Source organism: Leopardus geoffroyi, chromosome B4 (genome assembly GCF_018350155.1).
Source record: "Leopardus geoffroyi isolate Oge1 chromosome B4, O.geoffroyi_Oge1_pat1.0, whole genome shotgun sequence".
NCBI lineage: Eukaryota > Metazoa > Chordata > Mammalia > Carnivora > Felidae > Leopardus > Leopardus geoffroyi.
In genome coordinates this window covers 106,530,174-106,543,125 of record NC_059341.1, presented here as the reverse complement: position 1 = coordinate 106,543,125, position 12,952 = coordinate 106,530,174, and the positions used below count along the sequence as shown (strand labels likewise).

The window sequence follows — 12,952 nt, the reverse complement described above, 5'->3', positions numbered from 1 at the left end:
TCAACATTTTGTTTTGCAGACTTATCCATGTTGATGGATATAAAGCTTAGTTCTTTTATATCAACTCCATTGAATGAAAACCCATTCTCTTAAGGATGAACTCTGCTTTAGAGGACGGTTGTCATCCATATTCTTGTGAATATCTCTACACATATTTATTGGGAGAGTTTTGAGGATTGGAATTGTTGGAGCAGATGATCTGCAAGTTTGCTAGACATTATCAAGTTTTTCTTCAGTGTGGTTGTATCAAATGCATTAGCCTCAACATGTAACAGGGGCCCCTTTATTCCATATTCTTAACGACAACTGACATTGTCTGACTTTCAGTTTTTGCAAATTGAAAGTTGTAAGACAATAGTTTACTCTGTGTTTGATTTCTTTTTCCTGATTACTACAGAGGCCAATATCATTTTCATAAATTTATTAGCTTTCTCCTTTTTTTTTTTAGTGATCCACCTGTTCCTTAACATTTAGACAGAATCAGTTTTGTAAGGGCTGTCACCCACACGGTGGTGTTTGAATGGGAATTCCACAGAGCTCCTACTACCTCAAAACAGCTCCTAAATAGGACTGTCTGGCCTAGTGTTTTCCTGGTCAGAGTCACTTTCCCAAGACAAACAACCAGATGAGCACTGTTTCCAAGATGGACAATCTGTTCTGCACAAAATGGCAAGTCTTTTATATAGGTGCACCTTCAACGTGGGTGAGAGGATGGCACAAATCTGGGCAGTAGAGAAGCGCACCAGGTCCACAAAAGTGTCGCACAGCAATGACGGGAATCTTGGACAACTGGATGTGGGAGAGGCTGGCAGCTCCTATTTAGCCCCACACAGAACTGATCTTTCTTTATGGCCTGCTTCTCTTCTTTATCTGCTTTCTGGCTCCCTTCTTAGCTATTCGACTTAGAGAAAACAAGAGAAATTAAAGTGAACGATATGTGTCATATTCTCCCTCTCTTTGTTACCCTCCATTTCTATTGGCACCGTCTGGTGTGGCATCTCATCCGTTCCTAAATACTGTCCACCTCTTGTTCTCCCACCTTTGATTCCTGCTCACCCCTATCTATCTCCCACTTGGCCATCAGTCTTTTTTAAAATATAAATGGGGTTTTGAAGGGTCAACCTACAGAACCTACAGGTGCCTACAGAAAAGAATCCAGACTCTTCAGCCTGGTGCTAAGACACAGATTACGACACGGCACCCCAAATAAGCCCTCAATATACATTCTGCATGAGCCATGTGAAACTTCTATTTCTGCCATGTGCAATTTTGAGCATTTATTTTTTTTTATCAGACTGTTTCTCTGACAAAGCCCTTCTTCCATTTTCTTTTCAACAAACTTCTGCTCATTTTAAAAAGGGAGTTTAACAATCCCTTAATCATAGCTTGCTGCTGTATGTTCCCATAGTACTGTCTACATACATTAATTGCAACACTTACCACAATGAATTATATCTACTTGTTATAAGCATCTGTCTTTGCTGGAGAGTGAGACCGACAGTGAATTTATTTTAACTGTCTTTATAGTGCTAGTGCCAGGCTCTGGCATATGAAAGAAATTCTCAATGAACCCTTGCTGAAAGAAGAAAAAAGTATATGATTTAGCAGAAAGAGCTGACCTAGAAGAGGTAAATTCTAACTTGATCTCAATGTAACTTAATAAACACTGAGTAGGCACCCACTATAAGTCAAGGTTGCTGTCAGATACTCTAGATAAGTGGTGAACAAGAACAGTATTTTTTTTAGTCTGTATGGGGTTTTAGCCAACTTTAATTGCACATTTGGCACTTCTCACAAACCACTAAAAGGTGTACATTCATTATTTCATTGATGTCCCTCAGACTTATGAGGTCAGTGTAACTCTCATCCATGCACTGTTCTAAGCATTGCTCTAAACACTAATAGGAGACACTTCACCAAGGGATTCACTGCCCTCAGGGTGTTTATAGCCCAGCGTGTGAATACAAATCTTTCTGCTACAGAGAAGACTCAGACATGTCTGTAAGGGTGAGCTATAGAGGAGAGAGGAGATTACTTCCTTAAGGTTATTAGGCTATTTATTACACAAGATGAATTGTCAGGTTGCTTCAAGACTTTAATTCTTCCAAAGGGAGAATGGCATACAAACTTTTGAAATTGGTGTCACATCAAAATCATCTTGTTACTTTTTAAAAGTATTTTTTGGCAAACTGAGAGTAGAGCCAACATCGGAGAGAGCCCTAACATAGAAGAGTCTGAATTTCAATTAGTTTGGAGAATAAGATGTCACTAGTGATATCTGTGCTGTTGAACCTTTGAGACCAACTCAAAATGGATAAAAAAAAAATCGTACTAAAAAATTAAATATTGATACAATAAACTTAAAATATCTGTTACAAAGGTCTATGATAAAACAGAAATCCACACGCAATGCGATGGTCTCAGTTTAGAAATTATAGTTCTTTGTAGTCATATTTTGACTATAGTTGTATTTTGAATAAAGTATCTCTGCTAAAATGATTTACCAAGTGTACATACGACGAGGAAAAACAACATAGGGAATCTAGCAATGGCAAGGCACAGCCTGACAGACAATAGAAATGATTTACAGTGATTCTCCATTTCAACACGCTATTTGTGTTTTTGAAATAGCTTTGAATAAAACAAAAGAGGTATAGGTGACAAGCAAGACACAACGCTGTGTTAAGGGAGTAGTTTCAATTTCTCGGTGACACATTTTATCCTGTGTGCTCAGTCCTTCTCTCCTACATCTGTCCCATCCCAGCGGGTGTTGCAAGAATGTTCATTTAACTTTTATGAGGGTGTGACTGACACAATGTGGAGTGCTATTCATTTCGATGGCAATCAAAATGCCAAAATCTGTGGTTAGGGGGATAGCAAACAGTGATCGTAAGAGTCCTTTCAAAGGTGGTAGTTATTTCTAACAGATTTTAAAGTGCACATACTAAATTAAGAATATGAACTCAGAAATTACTGCGTACTAAAGAAGATCCTATTTCAAAGACAGGTTTTCCTGACACCCTTAATTTCATCACAACATCTCTCATAGGATCCGAATGGAAAAGCTAGATCCCTGGTCACCTCAGTTTCACTCAGAGCTGTTATAAAATGCAATCAATGGGCTGTTTTTCTTGATCTGCGATAAGCACATAGCTCATTATTTGAAGTAAAACTACAAATAAAAGTTCTACATAAGTGAGAAAATATAGGACTTAAAGTGCATGCAAGATTAGAAGAATAAAAATAAGTAGAACTTACTGAAGGTTAAAAACATTAAAACACTAAAGTAATGAAATTTAGGAAAGAATCTGCACACAGGCAAAATCATCTCTATCTCTAAAACACCAAGAGCTGTCTTCCCTTACTAATGTAGACAGCTGACACAAAACCTACAGCATTTTCTTTTACTTTTCCTTGAACCAAATTCCTTTTCTGTTTCTAGTCCAAATGTACCCTAAGCAACATAATTCACTCTACACTTTATTCATTTCTCTTTGGTAAGAAGGGGAGGGAAGAACATGCTCATGCTTTCTCCATCATAATTGTGTTGCACAGAAGGATTTCCAGCTGTATGGGCCATCCACATGTGTATGTGTGAAGCGTGAGTTCGAATATATCTAATAAAGTGATGCTTTATTATATATCTAATATTACATATCAGGTATTTTATATCCAATAAAGTGTATTTCAGAGTATGCTGGAAGTTGAGATTTGAGTTTATAACATTTTAGAACTTCATTGTCATGGGAGACAGAAGGAGAGAGAGATTTTTTTTTCTTTTTAATATATTTTTTTCTTTTTGAGGGGCTGGCCCTTTTTGTTCTGTAAAATGATCACCTGAGTTTTTGTTTTTGATTTTTTACATTATTAATTAATTTAACTTAATTAATTAATTAATTAATTTTTTACTAGGTAATGATCTTCATTAACCTTGTTTCAAACTTTATTCCTGGGCTTCTTCAGCTTAATCAGCTGCAAAGAATGAATTGTGTATAAGCAAAAACTGAAAAGAGCTGCACTGTCCAAGGGGCTTGGGCTTAAAACTATTAGAGATTTAGATTTTATCAGATCTATGAACAAATTAAAAAGCAGTCTGAATATAAAATAGCAGTTCCCAGTAACTTCTTCAAGTTTTATCCTCTTCAGAAGTTGACCCAATTCAGTTTGCTTCATTCTTAGAAGTTTCATCAAAATTCTCCACAAGGTCTGGAACTTCATCCTCCTCCTCCTCTCTGGTAGTGAGTGGTGCTTTTCCGTCCACAGATTGGGCAGAAATTCACAAGGTTTTCCTAAACTACTCAGACAGGCTGCACCAAGTTGGTTTAAGATACTGGGTAGCATTTCGGTCAGCTGGCTGCCTTGTCTCAGTGAAAGCGTTCACTGCCAGGGATACCTGGACTTGAGGTTTGTTAAAGTGCATCACTGTTCCTTGGTTTATGAACATACTCACTTCTTCAATACCAGAGATACTGTTTACCCTTAACTTCTCTAAAGAGAACCTAAGCCTTTTATCTTCTGCGGTAGCTGTCCTATGAACCACCTTCTTTGGGTGAGCAGTTCCTTTCCCACCAAAGCACACTTGTGCTTGCAGTTTGATGAATTTCTCCTGGTTCATGATAGTTTCTTTCATCTTGTCGGAGTGGAAATGGGACCCCATGGGGGACCAGGGCTGGCACTCAGGGGGTCCCGTGTGGACCAGCTAAAATTAGGTGCGCACATGTGGGGCTTGTCTGAATTTTTAAAAACACAATGCTGCAAGAGGCACCTGGGTGGCTCAGTCGGTTAGGCATCAGACCCTGTGCTGGCAGTGCAGAGGCTGCCTGGGATTCTCTCTCTCTGTCCCTCCCCAGCTTGTGATGTCTCTGTCTCTCTCAAAATAAATAAATAAACTTAAAAAAAAAAACACAGTGTAGCAAGAGCTACAGATATCTACGTTGACAGAATCAAAGTTTCAACTGAAGTAAAGATTTGACAGGTGCCAGGAAAATTTTTTTAATCTATGTATATATCACTTCTCCAACTGACCTCTATGTTTGCCAATAAATAGGGTGTGATCGGAGGGAGGTCAACTGAGAGATTCTAGTTTGCATACTGGTGAAATGACAGACTTGTTCTTGAATAGGACTTATTGAAAATAATCCTTTTTTAAAAAAAACATGGAAATGAGCATGTCACAGACCTCAAAACAGTGGATTAAATGAAATTTAGGTTAGGCATACACACTCTAAGGACGGGTAAGACATTTTTTGTTTTCCTCTCATGAAACAGATGGAGTGAAGAAGCATGATTCATTCAAGGGTGACACTATCATTTGGATCAATCACATTTCAACATGATATTAGAAGGCAGCAATTGTCCACCCGCAGAACGAACAAGAAGAAACGTGTTTCATAAAGAGAATTCACCACAGGCTTCATGCACACCGCAAGTGGAAAGTTTTGCTAACACTCTGAGTTAGGATGACCCGATCAAACATAACAAGAAGGAGCAAGCAATTCCTCCAGAAACTAGAAATCTTTCCAGGAACTAAAAATAAAATGTAAACATGGTGCCTGGTGCATAACATTCTATTTGCACTTTTATAGGATGAAGGCTTTGTTGATACACGCTTGGAAAAATAATGATGCAAGGTCTTCACCCATCGTTTCAGAAAACATTCCATCAGGACCCACCAATCACGGGGAAGCCATGCTGTACTCCAAGCCAATACACTTGCCAAAGTGTCACACCTGCTGAAAATGTAAAAATAAACACGGCTTGTGTGTATCTAAACTTACAGCAAATCAAGGGAGGTTTAATGGCAGAACCGCTGCTGCTCACACAGTATAAGCTCACGTATTACCCTCAGGATCTCTACATTCAATTGCACACTTTGCCTTTATTTTTGAGATGTTCATACCTGAGATTGCCATATCCAGATAGCATCCATCATCTAATGTAAAGCCTGAACAGTTAGCATATTTCCATACTTTTAAGAAGGTTTTAAAGACTGGCTTGATGACATTTTTCTGCACAATAGCTTCCAAAATTGTATAGGATAGAGATTTTGTATTGCCTTACCTACTCTACCAATGTTATTACCTCTTCTCTGAGTAACTTCATTTTTGAAAATGCTACACCCTTACTTTCTTACCTCCCTTCTTTGGTCTATCCAGTTAATATAAAACAAGCAAGCAAGCAGATAACAAGCAATCAATAAGGCAATAACAGAGACCCAGAGTCCAAATACTTGGCCTGAGGCAGATACATTGGATACTTATTCACTCATATGCCACAAATAACAACCCAAATGCGACTTAAAAAGGAAGAGGGGATAAAACAGATTATTTTAAACCCAGTGATTAATACTCAGACACGAACTCTGATTTCTTTTAGACTCATCTTCAATAATGAGTTAGGGAACCATAATGATTATGTAATATATATCGAATATGTTTATAAAGTCACACAGTAGTACATTTTTACCTCCCCAAAAAACAATTATTGGCAATGCAACAACCTTGAATAGTGATCTGATACTTAGCTACAGAAAAACTTGACTACATATCACCTCTACCTGTGATTCACATTGAACAAGTAAAACAAAAAGGTCTTTAAAAATTTTTTTTTCAACATTTATTTTTATTTATTTTTGGGACAGAGAGAGACAGAGCATGAACGGGGGAGGGGCAGAGAGAGAGGGAGACACAGAATTGGAAACAGGCTCCAGGCTCTGAGCCATCAGCCCAGAGCCCGACGTGGGGCTCAAACTCCCGGACCGCGAGATCGTGACCTGGCTGAAGTCGGACGCTTAACCGACTGCGCCACCCAGGCGCCCCCAAAAAGGTCTTTAGTAGAAGGCACATCTTTTTAATTCTTTTGTGTAAGAAACCAGATCTTTTTCTGCTATTACACATTAATTATTCTTAAAACAAATTATTTTATTAATACTTGACTAATTAAATTGTAGGCCATTTATCTCCTAAATGTTTAATGTCCATTACATATAATAATTAAATCCCATTTTAGTATCTTGAAATGGCTTAGAGAAATACAGCTATGCTCTAATGCCTATAATTTAACACTATTATTTACTTCAGTCAACGACAGAATTTCAAGAACTTTGTTCACTTCTTTGGTTCATCCAAAACAAAGTAGGAATGAAATGGTAACTATGAAGTCAATATTCTTAGAATATTAAGTCCACGATGCTATGAAGCATGATCACTTATAGTGGCCATGGAAAAAGCAGCCTCCAGCTGAGAAGCAGGAGGCCATGTGGTTAATCTTGTAGGTCTATTTATCTACAAAACCTGGAGAACAATGAGAGACCAGGAAGCAAGGCCATCCCAAGAAAAGGGGAACTGATATAGACAGGTATCTCTTAACTAAAGAGATGAGGTTTAGGGAAGATGAAAAAAAATATTTATAACAATGAAATAATAATGAAGAATTTAATAAGAAAGTCAACGATGGAGCCTTTTGCAGTCTGTGAATGGTTAAAATGATATCTCTCTATAATCTTCAAAACTATAATTTCTAAAATAAAATTAAGTTCTTCAATTATCTCATCCATTATAGCCAATTTTATTTCTTTGGAAAATATAACTTTTTCATTCTCTTTATGCATTCATTCAATGTATAATTTTTGAGCACCTATACTGGGAATTCAGCAGTACACAGAACAAGTTAAAAATCCCAGGCTTCATGGTGCTTATATCTTATTTGTAAGACATAGATAATAAACACGAAAATATGAACAAGATATGTAACATGTTATACTGTGATGCATGAAAAGATAAAAACTACAGCAAAGAAACCATTTAAGGAATGTATGTGAGGAGGGTGGCCAATAAACTACAGCCTGGGAATCATATCCAGCCCAGAGTTAGACCATTTAAAAATGTAGATTTTTAGATGGTTGAAGATACTCAAAAGGAAAGAAATACATCATAGCACATGAAAATTACATAAAATTCAAATGCCAATGTCCATAAATAAAGTTTTATTGGAAAACAGTCACACTTAATCAGGTATATTTTGTCTATGGCCGCCTTCATGCTGCAACAGCATAACTCAATAGTTGTGACAGAGCTGCAAAACCTAAATTATTTACTGCCTGGTCCGCTACAACAAAAGTATGCTGAACCCTCACATACAACATTAAATAAGAGGATTTGTAAAGGTCTTAAAATAGCATCTGAGTGAAGAACTGGAGGTGAGGGAGCAAACTGCACAAGGAATGACATGATCTGACATGTTTTGAATGTTGTTTTGAAAGCAGACCAATGAAGGAGGAGTCAACTGCTGTATTACGGATTAGCAGTGATGTTGATGTCTTTGACAAGGATAGTGGCAATGGAGTTGGCTTATGCAACTAGGAAAATGAAGTGATTTGCTGCAATGGGAAAGAAGGTAGAGGAAGAGGTGTGGGAAGAAGATCAGTTCAATTCTGAACTAGTAGCTTGAAGGGTCTGTGTAAGTGCAAATACTAAGTAAACACCAGGTAGATTAGTCTAGAGTTCAAAGAAGAGATCTCAGCTGGAGATTTAAATTTGGGAGTCATCAGTATATCAATGCCATTTAAAGTCATGAGAGAGAATGTGATCTCAGAGAGAGTGAAGATACAGAGAAAAGCGGGTCAAGAAAAAGGAAAAATTTCAAGGTCAAGAGATTGGATGGATGGGAAGGAACAGGCCAGGGGGATGAAGGTTAAGAGGAACCAGAGCTAAGAATCCTGGAAACCGAGGGAAGAAAGTGTTTCCAGGAGGAATGAGTAATCATCTGTGTCAAATGCTACTGATAGGACAAGTAAAATTAGAACTGAGAACAAATGGATTTAATGTTGTTGAGTGTTGTTCTTGTAACTTTGACAAGAGCAGTCTTGGTGACATCATTGGAGAAAAAGCCTGTTTGGAGTAGTTCCAAATGAAAATAGAAAGTTATGCCATAAAGAGAAAGAGGAAAATGGAATGGTAGCTAGAGGCATAAACAGGCTTGAAAGGTTTTTTGTTTTCCAATTCGGGGAGAAATAACATGTTTAAATGTTGATGGAATATTTTGGTAGAAAGGAAAAATCTGTTAATATAAGAAAGACAGTGAAAAAGAGGGAGGAGGGAAGCGACTGTAGGACTAATGTCCTTAAATAGTTAAGCACACAAGCATCTAGGGAAGAAATGAAGAAACTTGTTTGAGCAAGAAGTATAGACAATTTATAATAATAGGGAAAAGGGCGTCCTTTAAAGGCACAGATGCTAATAGATGGTTAGATGTGGTGATGGAAGCTTATGAAAGTTCTGATTACTTCTATATTCTCAATGAAAAAGGATACACGGTTGTCCAGTTGAGTGTGATGATGGGGAAAGAGATGCTGGAAATTTTTGATAAGTGAGTTAAGTATGGTTATCTAGAAAAATATCAGAGAGAATGGACTAGAAAATGATAGTATGACCGCCACCTGGCACTGAGGGCTAACTTGAGGCTAGTGATCCTGAACTTTAAAACAAGTTGTGTTTTGCTCTAGCTATGTTTAGCTTCAAGACACAGACATGGAACAGGCAGAGATGGATGTAGCCAGGTGTTGGTAAGACAAAACTAAGCAAAGGAGTCAAGATTACGTGCAATGGAGTGATTATCAATGACTGGTCTTGGAACTTATTTAAATAAGGAGGGATATGAGGTATAATGTGGGCAAGGACACTGAAACACTGGTGATTTCTATGGACTGTAGGTCCCGGGTGTAGCTGAAGAATTTGGTGGTGTTGGTGCCAGAGATGGAGATGGTAGTCAGGTAGTGAGATGGTTGAATGAAATCATGAAATCTAAACTTGGAGATTCAATGTGGTGATTCAAGTAGTGATTATCTCATGTGGGGAGAGACAAGGGGATGGGATAGGGAAGAAGCACAGAGGTAGATGGAAGTTATTGGCAATGGTTAGTTTTAGAGTTCTATATTGGGTTTACAAGCATACATTTCATTGTTCATTATTATGCATTTTCACTTACATAATATGTTAATATAATCTATGTGTTTAGATATTATACTTGACATTTAAAAAATATATTATGACATCAAGACTCCGCTGGGCTTCCCCATTGGCATGAGTCAAAAAAAGTCCCACACACCCTACGAAAAAGTTCCCTTCTGCCATATATCTTGGCTGAAATCAAGCGGGACAGGTGAATAAGATGCCACATCATCCTATGCTCCAACATTAAACACACAAAAATCATCACTGTCATTAGCTTACACCATGTTTATTTAGATTTATATTCATGTTTGCTGTTTTATTTGCTTATCACTCTTTCTTGCATCTTAACTTCTCCTTTTGGAATTTCCATTCTTCCTAAAGTAGATGCTTCAGAGGTTTCTTTAGTAAAAGATTACTGATGGTAATATTTTTCAATTTTTGATTACATAATGTGTCTTTATTTCACCACCATTGTTGAAAAATATTCCTAGCTGCTGAGTATTACAGAAATTTTCTTTTAACATCTTAAAAAGATTATTTCATTATCTTGTGTCTTTCAGGGTTATGTTAATTTTATGTGCTCTTGGTCAAATTAGCATTCCTTCAAAGGTACATTTTCTTTTTGGCTCAGGTTATCATCTTGCCTCTGGTTTCCTATAATATACCATGATGAGTCTATGTATAGACTTCGATTTATTTATTCAATTTTGGGTATATTGCGCTGTGTCAACCAAGGAAATTTGGTATATTCACTATTCTGTTCTCAATGTCTGGGGCTCTGAATAGATATTAGATACTCTCACTGTATACTCTCCAGTTTCTTAACTTCCTTTTCAAATTCCTTATTTTCCTTTTCTATGTGGCATCCTAGGTAATTTGCTCCCATGTTCCTTCAATTTCACTAGTATTCTCAGTTGTGACTAATCTGATATTTAATCTAACCCTTGAGCTTTGAATTCAAGCATTCAAGACCACTCTAGTGTCTATTTCTTATATATTTCATACAAAACTAATCTATATTCTGTTCCTGATATTTCAATACCTGTAGCTTTTAGAGGTCTCAGTATTTGCTTTCTGCTGACTCTCACTCATGGTGGTTAGTTCCCTGGGGTCCTAGTGATTTTTGAGTTTTCTTCAATTCATTAATTGTTTGATCTTAGTCTGGGGAATCCAGAAGGCCTGAATTGGGGATGCTCTTCTCCAGAGAGGATTTGCATCTACAAATAGCCAGAGAATTTTACCAACCTAAAACCACCACATTCACCCTTGAGGGTTCTGACTTATTTACAAGCTCTATTTCACCACATCAGTGCAGGCACAAGATTCATTAGCTAGAAGGCAGGGTCGTTATTGAACTCCATGCTCAGGATAACCCTGCGTCTACAGGTGACTCACTACTCAGACTCCCAAAGTCCAGTTCAAAGTTTCCCTTTCTCTTTCTTTTCTCTTCTTTTCTCTTCTCTTCTCTTCTCTTCTCCTCTTCTCTTCTCTTTTCTTCTTTTCTTACAAGTGACTCACTACTCAGTATCCCAAAGTCCAGTTCAAAGTTTCCCTTTCTCTTTTTTTTCTTTTCTTTCCCTTTCCTTCCCTTCCCTTCCCTTCCCTTCCCTTCCCTTCCCTTTCCTTTCTTTTCTTTCTTTTCCTCACCACTATTCCCTCCTTGGAAGAGTGGTTCTTATCTTGCTCTTGAAAGCCCAATACCACTTCATGTGGAAAAATACTATTCCATGCTCTGCCTGAGGAGAGAATTTCTGTGGTCTTCTGTGCTGATAAGAAGTAGAAGTCTTTATAATTATAAAAGCCATTGAAATTTTGACAGTTTTAAGAGTTGGCTTCAAAATTCGAGAGCATATTAATGAAGAGCTGGTCAATAACAACTATGTAGCCTCCATCTGGTATATAACTCCATTCTAAATAATAGGAGAAGGAAAGTGGATCTTGCTCTTAGGATGTTTTCAAATTCAAGGGAAGGGAGGAAGTGGCAAATTCAGATAAACAACACAAGTAAAAGCATACAGAGAGCTACACTTTGACATCCTCCTGGAATGTTACCACTTTGGGCAGGACTCTACTTTGTTTAGCTTACAATTGAGAACCACTACACAATGCACAGTTTATCAAAAGTATGTAGTGCTTTAAAAGAAAAAAAAAAGTATGTAGTGCTTTTCCTATAAAGAACATATCATCATGGGAATAAAAGGCACAACATAGGGAATATAGCCAATGGTATTGTAATAGCATTTTATGGTGACAGATGGTCGCTACACTTGTGGTAAGCACAGCATAGTATATAGAGAAGTTTAATTTCTATGTTTTACACCTGAACTAATGTGTCAATGATACTGAAATAAAAACATTTTTTAAAAAGAACACTTATCACATGCATGACCACTTTGTGTTTTGACACAATCCTTTTGTTATATTTCAAGGAAATTTCAGTTTGATATTATGTTGTCAGCAGAGCAATTCTACGTCTTGCCAAGATAAAATCTAATTTCACTTCGACAAAATGAGAACGAATTTGCTTTCCTTCATCTATTCTCTCTATCATTAAACAACAAATCAGAGGGGCAAAAATTGCTTCTGCACAGAACACATATATTTGTTCCTTTCTTTACTTACAGAAAGAGTAAAAAAATGGCTTACTTCCATGCTGCCAGGACTGAGGTTCACAGGATGGATAAGGGATTCTTGCCCTACTTTTCTTGTTGTCTACCTCAATCAAACTTTTTCTCATGTAGGCACAAATGCACCTACAGGCATCACACTCTAAGGACCTGCAAGTGGCAAAGGTCTACCCAGCTGCAAGGAGCAAATGTCAGTATACATGCTAGTCCCTTAGGAATTGCTGTCAACTGCAGGAATTTGGAATTATCCTTACAATATTAACTGGTTACCTGCTTTCTATATGTAATTTCCCAAGGGAAATCAGCATTAGCTGATGGTTAACTTGAACATGGCAAATCATTTTCATTCTCAATGCAATTATTTGTTAAATATGT

General features: G+C 37.3%; 1 protein-coding gene and 1 pseudogene across 3 annotated transcripts in view; both read right to left on the bottom strand.

Annotated features, from left to right (window-relative positions):
* TMTC2 (transmembrane O-mannosyltransferase targeting cadherins 2) overlaps positions 1–12,952 on the bottom strand; it is a 412,955-nt gene that overhangs the window by 18,808 nt on the left and 381,195 nt on the right. The window lies entirely within an intron of this gene.
* On the bottom strand, positions 3,925–4,787 carry LOC123591161 (annotated as a pseudogene).